We start from the raw sequence: 8,040 nt of genomic DNA on the forward strand, positions 1-8,040 counted from the left end.
GAGGGCATTTATTGGAGAGCCTTCATGAATGGTATGTTCACATGGAGAGATGCAAACATACCTAGGAATTTTGAGTATATTCTCTTTTCTACACCACCCTTGAGTTTTTGGGGAAAAGGTGCATAGAGTTTCAGCATCTCCTTCTGTGTAATTTTGGTTTCTTGGTGACCCTCTTCTTGTTTCTTTGCTGAGGTACCTCCAGGTTGTTCTAATGGTTTGTTCGGCTCTTCCTCAGTCCCCTTATCACTTGTGGTGACCATCTTGCAGTCTTCCCATCTTACTTTCTTTGCTTCACCTCTCGGGTTTTTCTCTGTGTCACTTGGGAAGCTGTCAGTGGGTTTGGGAATCTTCTCAGAAAGGTATCCCACTTGAAATTCTAGCCTCTAAATGGTGTCTCCCTGGTTTTTGAGATTAGCTCGCACCTCCTCCTTGAACACCTTATTCTCTTGGAGTTCCTTACATATGCCTTCAAGTAAGGTCTCAATCCTTGAGAGTCTATCCTCAGATGTTGATGAGTTGGAGTTGGAGTGATGAGAAGGGCCATTTTGGCTCTGGTATGGATGTTGAGGTGTGTTGTTAGGTGGGTGCTGATATGATCTCTGTGTGGAATGTTGGTGAGCTGCATTGTTGTAAGGGTTGTGACGTCTCTAATCTTGGCCTTGATCTTGTTGATTTCCCCACCCAAAGTTTGGGTGGTTCCTCCAACCAGGATTATAAGTTTTGGAATATGGATCATGGATCTGCCTAGGTGAGTTTCCAATGTAGTTAATTTGTTCCTGATCACCCTCTACCTCTGTATTTACTCCTTCTTGAGTTGCTGATGAGGTGGTAATTGCTGCTACTTGGTTCCTCTCCATCTTCTTGGTAAGGTCAGCCAGCTGCTTGGTAATCAGCTTGTTCTGGGCCAGCAGTACATCCACATTATTTAGCTCTGTTACTCCTCTAGTGTTGCCTCTTTCAGAAGCATAGAAGTAGTCATTCTCGGCTACAGTCTTAATGACATCTATGCCTTCTTCAATGGTCTTCTTCTTGTTCAGAGATTCCCCAGATGAGTGGTCTACTGCCTTCTTTGATTCGTAAGAAAGACCCTCATAGAAGATGTGTAACTGCACCCATTCATTGAATATATCTGGTGGGCACCTTCTTGTCAAGTCCTTAAACCTCTCCCATGCTTCATATAGAGTCTCACCATCTTGTTGCCTGAAGGTCTGTACCTCGGCTCTCAACCTGTTGATCCGTTGAGGAGGATAGAATCTCGCCAAGAATTTGTTCACCACATCTTCCTAGGTTGTTAAACTCTCCTTCGGGAAGGATTCCAGCCATTTGGATGCTTTGTCCTTGAGTGAGAAGGGAAACAAAAGCAGTCTATAGGTGTCGGGATGAACACCATTAGACTTCACAGTATCACATATCCTCAGGAGTGTGGTTAGATGTTGATTGGGGTCTTCTTGGACACTTCCTCCGAATGAACAGTTGTTCTGAACAAGGGTGATGAGCTGTGGCTTTAGTTCGAAGTTATTGGCATGTATGATTGGCTTTTGAATGCTACTTCCACAGTTTTCTGGGTTTGGATTGATATAAGAGCCCAGAACTCTTCTCTCTTGCCCAGCATGATTTGCTGGACCTTCTCTGCCATGGTTGTGAGCCTCTTCTTCATGATGCTTCTCCATATTCTCATCCATGTCTGGTTCAAAGTACTCTTCCTCTTCTTCGGCACCAACAGTTCTCTTTCCTCTTGCTTTCCTCTTTAATCTAAGGAAGGTCCTCTCAGGTTCAGAATCAAAAGAAGTTGAAGCCCCACTTCTTCTACCTGTCATACAACCAACAAGGCCAAAGCAACAGGAAGATAGAGAGTATTCTTTGTCAAAAAAAATGCTGTTAGTGTGAGTGATGCAATATATCAAACAGTTAGTGGGTAAGTGAACTGAATTGTAACAACTACGAGAACACCACTAACGGGTAGGGGTAAAGGGAAGGAAATAACTAAAACTAAAAGTAAATTACTCAAACAGAATTTAAATCAAACAAAAGAAAAATGCTCAATCTAGTTATCCACCAATTTAATCATTGTTGATACAAAATCAATCCCCGGCAACGGCGCCATAAACTTGATGCACGGAAACTTGTCTCTCAACAATTTTTCCCTCGACAAGTATACCGAATTGTCATCAAGTAAAAACTCACAATAGAGTGAGGTCGAATCCCACAGGGATTGATTGGTCAAGCAACTTTAATTGGAGGAATGTTCTAGTTGAGCTAAGCAGAATTTGATTTGAGAATTGCAGGAAATTAAATGGCAGAAAAGTAAATAATAGAAAGTGTAAATGCTGGAATTAAAGAGTAAAATGTAAATGGCGGAAAGTAAATTGCAGAATCTTAAACGGGGATTTGGGGAAATGAACATAAAAGTAAATGGCAGAAAGTAAAGAGAATGGGTAAGATTAGAAATGGGGGATTCATTGGGCTCAGGAGATGTTGTATTCTCCAAATCAAGTTCATCTTCATCTCTTCCTCAATCAATGCATTCATTGATCTCCTTGGCAATCTTAAGTGATTGAATTCCAATTCCTTGTTAATTCAATCTCTCAAATCTTGATCAATAGCCAATTCCTTGGTCTAATTGCTCATGAGAAGAGATGAAGAGTGGTCACTGATTATACCACATGTATTCCCAAATCAAAGTGTTGGTAGGATTATATGTCACTATATCCATCCAAACCCTAATTTGGTCCAACATGAGAAAGCATTTCTAGCATGATCTCTTCATTTCTCTTCCAAGGTTCCGAAGAGATCCAAGTATGAATAGCTTCTTTTCCAAGACAACTACCCAATTGGATGAAGATTGAAAGCTTTCTAGTAAAATCAAGAGAAAAGAAAGAAGAAGAATAATGAAAACTATTATTGATCCATCAAATTATAATAGAGCTCCCTAACCCAATGAAAGGGGTTTAGTTGTTCATAGCTCTGGGAATGGAAAGCAAAGATGGAGAATACAATCTGAAAGTAAAATTAGAAGTTGCAGAGAAAGTAAAATTATACAAAGAGTAGTTCTCCCAATGCCCCCCCCCCAAAAGCTCTCTCTCTAGTTCAAAATTACTCCTATATATACTACTCTTCTGATCTTCTAGTTGGCTCTTCAAGTCTTTGGATATGGGCCTTTGGATCTTGAGTTTGAAGCAGTTTCGAATCTTCAGTGGGCTCAGCTTTACTTGCAGAGAAAGTGTGAAGTAAGCATGGACTTTAGCTAGGACGTTAATGGCGTTAACGTTAAGTGAAAATGTGGGTTCGAGAACGTTAGTGACGATCACCTTTTTCACTAACGTTCCTAGCCCAAGATGGTTCACGTTAACTTCAATGTTAGTGGCACTAACGTGACCACTAACGTTGCCTCTTAGTCCATCGCAAGCGTTATTGGCGTTTACCTTTGCCAATAACGTTGCTCTTAGCCCCCCCCCCCCTTTTCTCACGTTAGAGTCCACGTTAGTATAACTAACGTGGCTCTTAACATGGGCATGCCTTAGCCTCGAGAGCATTAGTGACACTTACCTTTGTCACTAACGCTCCAAACGCCCCTTCTTACGTTAGTGCCTCACGTTAATTGTCTTAACGTGGCCACTAACGTTGTGGTGATAGCCATATCCAATGTTAGTGACAAAGGTAAGTGTCACTAACGTTGGTTCATCATTCCTGCCTCCATGTTAGCTTTCACGTTAATGCAATTAACGTGGCAGCCAACGTGGCTCATAGTGGCTTGGTCCAACATTAGTGACAAAGGTGAGTGTCACTAACATTGGCGATTCCTTGCTCCTCCCACATTAGAGTTCACGTTAATGTAGTTAACATGACTCTTAACGTGGCCAATTGGGCTTAGTCCAAAGTTAGTGACAAAGGTGAATGTCACTAACGTTGGCATTATCTTCCTTTTCCATGTTAGAGTTCACGTTAACTGAGTTAACGTGACTCTTAACGTGGCCAATTGCCAATTTGGAGCGTTAGTGGTATTCACTTTTACCACTAACGTTGGAGCTCCCTTTCTCTCCACGTTAACTACCACGTTAATGTAGTTAACGTGGCAATTAACGTGGGCCATAATGGTTTCGAAGGCGTTATTGGCGATCACTTTTCTCATTAACGTTGCAAGTTTATTTCCATTCCACGTTAGTGGTCACATTAATTAGATTAACGTGGCTGCTAATGTGGCTCTTCCTTGCTTCCTTTGTCCTGAAACCAAGCAAATAAAGTGTATCAAAGCTCTAATCCAAGTTGTGAGACATGCATTATCCAATTTGTCATTCAATTCATTTATAATTCTCATAAAATCACATGAAATTCACAATGTTTGCTTGAATCAAGATGTAAGTGATTATCTACCCAAAACTTGCTTATTAACTAAGAAAATGCATGAAACTACCCTGAAACAGTAAAGAAAAGGTCAGTGAAACTGGCCAAAATGCTCTGGAATCAAGAATGCAAGGCCATAAACACGTCCCACATGGCCGAATGCATAGAGGAGGGAAAGGCAGTGATTTACACTGAGGAAGACCTCAATGGACATCCACTGGCCTCCAAAGAGTTCCCTAATGAGGAACCATGGGAATCTGAGACTCACAATGAGACCATAGAGATTCCATTGAATTTACTTCTGCCATTCATCAGCTCTGATGAGTATTCTTCCTCTGAAGAGGATGAAGATGTTACTGAAGAGCAAGTTGCTAAGTAACTTAGAGCAATCATGAAGCTAAATGCCAAGTTATTTGGTAATGAGACTTGGGAGGATGAACCCCCCTTGTTCACCAAGGAACTGGATGACTTGAATAGGCAGAAATTACCTCAGAAGAGATAGAATCCTGGAAAATTCTCAATACCTTGTACCATAGGCACCATAACCTTTGAAAAGGCTCTGTGTGACCTAGGGTCAAGTATAAATCTCATGCCACTCTCTGTAATGAAGAAGCTAAGGATCCTTGAGGTACAAGCTGCAAGAATCTCACTAGAGATGGCAGACAATTCAAGGAAACAGGCTTATGGACTTGTAGAGGATGTCTTGGTAAAGGTTGAAGGCCACTACATCCCTGCTGATTTCATAATTCTAGACACTGGGAAGTGTATGGATGAATCCGTCATCCTTGGTAGACCCTTCCTAGCTACAGCAAAAGCTGTGATTGATGTTGACAGAGGAGAATTGGTCCTTGAAGTGAATGAGGACTCCCTTGTGTTCAAAGCTCAAGGATCTTCCTCTGTAGTCATGGAGAGGAAGCATGAAAAGCTTCTCTCAATGCAGAGTCAAATAGAGCCCCCACATTCAAAATCTAAGTTTGGTGTTGGGAGGCCATCATCATGCTCTGAGTATCTGTGAGGCTCCATGAGAGCCCACTGTCAAGCTATTGACATTAAAGAAGCGCTTGTTGGGAGGAAACCTAATTTTATTATATCTATTTATTTTCCATTGTTGTTTTATATTTTCTGTAGATTGATGATCATGTGAAGTCACAAAAACAACTGAAAAAGAAAAAATAGAATGAAAAATAGTATTAAAAATAGCACACTCTGGAGGAGAAGCTTACTAGCGTTTAAACGCCAGTAAGGGTAGCAGAATGGGCGTTAAACACCCAGTCTAGCACCATTCTGGGTGTTTAACTCCAGAAAGGAGCACAGAGCTGGCGTTTAAATGCCAGAAAGGGGAGAAAAGCTGGCGTTAAACGCCAGAAATGGGCAGCAACCTGGCGTTCAACTCCAGGATTGGCAATCAAGGGGGCGTTTACACGCCAACATGGTGCATGGATGAGAAATCCTTGACACCTTAGGATCTGTAGACCCCACAGGATCCCCACCTACCTTATCTTTCTCTCTTCTTCACACCTTCCCAAAACACCCTTCCCCAAATACCCTTCACCAATCACCTCAATACCTCTTCCCCAAAAATCCCTCACCTATCAAATCCTACCCATTTATCCATAATCTCTTCACCAATCCACATCCATCCATCATAAAACCCCACCTACCTCACCATTCAAATTCAAACCACTTTCCCTCCCAAACCCACCCATACATAGCCGAACCCTACCCCTCTCTCCACCCCTATATAAACCAATCTTCACTCCTTCATTTTCACACATCATACACACTACTCACCCCCTTGGCCGAACCACTAAACCCCCACTCCATCTCCTCTATTTCCTCTTCTTCTACTATCTTCTTTCTTCTTTTACTCGAGGACAAGCAAACCTTCTAAGTTTGGTGTGGTAAAAGCATTGCTTTTTATTTTTCCATAACCATTTATGGAACCAAAGGCCAGAGAAACCTCTAGAAAGAGGAAAGGGAAGGCAAAAGCTTCCACCTCCGAGTCATGGGAGATGGAGAAATTCATCTCAAGGGTGCATCAAGACCACTTCTATGAAGTTGTGGCCAAGAAGAAGGTGATCCCCGAAGTCCCTTTCAAGCTCAAAAAGGGTGAATATCCGGAGATCCGACATGAGATTCGAAGAAAAGGTTGGGAAATTCTCACCAACTCCATTCAACAAGTCGGGATCTTAATGGTTCAAGAGTTCTATGCCAATGCATGGATCACCAAGAACCATGATCAAAGTGTGAACCCGGACCCAAAGAACTGGCTTACAATGGTCCGGGGGAAATGCTTAGATTTCAGTTAGGAAAACGTAAGGTTGGCATTCAACTTGCCCATGATGCAAGGAGATGCACGCCCTTACACTAGAAGGGTCAACTTTGATCAAAGGTTGGACCAAGTCCTCATAGACATTTGTGAAGAGGGCACTCAATGGAAGAGAGATTCAAGAGGGAAGCCAGTTCAACTAAGAAGGCATGACCTCAAGCCCTTGGCTAGGGGATGGTTGGAGTTTAACCAACGCTCAATCATTCCCACTAGCAACCGGTCTGAAGTTACTATAGAACGGGCTATCATGATCCATAGCATCATGATTGGAGAGGAAGTAGAAGTTCATGATGTTATATCCCTAGAACTCTACAATGTGGCGGACAAGTCCTCTACTTTGGCAAGGTTAGCCTTCCCTCATCTCATTTGTCACCTCTACAATTCAGCTGGAATTAACATAGAGGAAGACATCCTTATTGATGAGGACAAGCCCATCACTAAGAAAAGGATGGAGCAAACAAGAGATCCCACTTATGGACAAGAGCATGAGGAAATTCCTCATCATGAAATCCCTGAGATGCCTCAAGGGATGCATTTTTCTCCACAAAACTATTGGGAGCAAATCAACACTTCCCTAGGAGAATTAAGTTCCAATATGGGACAACTAAGGGTGGAGGACCAAGAGCATTCCATCCTCCTCCACGAAATTAGAGAAGACCAAAGAGTCATGAGGGAGGAGCAACAAAGGCAAGGAAGAGACATTGAGGAGCTCAAATACTCCATAAGATCTTCAAGAGGAAGAACAAGCCGCCATCACTAAGGTGGACCCGTTCTTTAATTTCCTTGTTCTTATTTTTCTGTTTTTTAAAAATTATGCTTTATGTTTTATTTATGTTTGTGTCTTATTACATGATCACTAGTGTCTAAGTGTCTATGCCTTAAAGCTATGAATGTCCTATGAATCCATCACCTTTCTTAAATGAAAAAATGTTTTAATTACAAAAGAACAAGAAGTACATGATTTCGAATTCATCCTTGAAATTAGTCTAATTATTTTGATGTGGTGACAATACTTTTTGTTTTCTGAATGAATGCTTGAACAATGCATATGTCTTTTGAATGTGTTGTTTATGAATGTTAAAATTGTTGGCTCTTGAAAGAATAATGAAAAAGGAGAAATGTTATTGATGATCTGAAAAATCATAAAATTGATTCTTGAAGCAAGAAAAAGCAGTGAATACAAAAGCTTGCGAAAAAATGGCAAAAAAATAAAAGAAAAAAAAGAAAAAGAAAAAGCAAGCAGAAAAAGCCAGTAACCCTTTAAACCAAAAGGCAAGGATAGAAAAAGGATCCAAGGCTTTGGGCATTGATGGATAGGAGGGCCCACAGGAATAAAATCCTGGCCAAAGCGGCTAAACCAAGCTGTCCCT

The 8,040-nt window shown here is 41.4% G+C and overlaps 1 non-coding gene across 1 annotated transcript; it reads left to right on the forward strand.

Annotated features, from left to right (window-relative positions):
- The first annotated feature begins 1,122 nt into the window (after window positions 1–1,122).
- Window positions 1,123–1,229, forward strand: LOC112739118 (small nucleolar RNA R71). Its single transcript, XR_003170058.1, has one exon. It is a non-coding gene; the product is annotated as a small nucleolar RNA R71 (small nucleolar RNA).
- The last annotated feature ends 6,811 nt before the right edge of the window (window positions 1,230–8,040 follow it).

Source organism: Arachis hypogaea, chromosome 13 (assembly GCF_003086295.3).
Source record: "Arachis hypogaea cultivar Tifrunner chromosome 13, arahy.Tifrunner.gnm2.J5K5, whole genome shotgun sequence".
NCBI classification, from domain to species: Eukaryota; Viridiplantae; Streptophyta; class Magnoliopsida; order Fabales; family Fabaceae; genus Arachis; species Arachis hypogaea.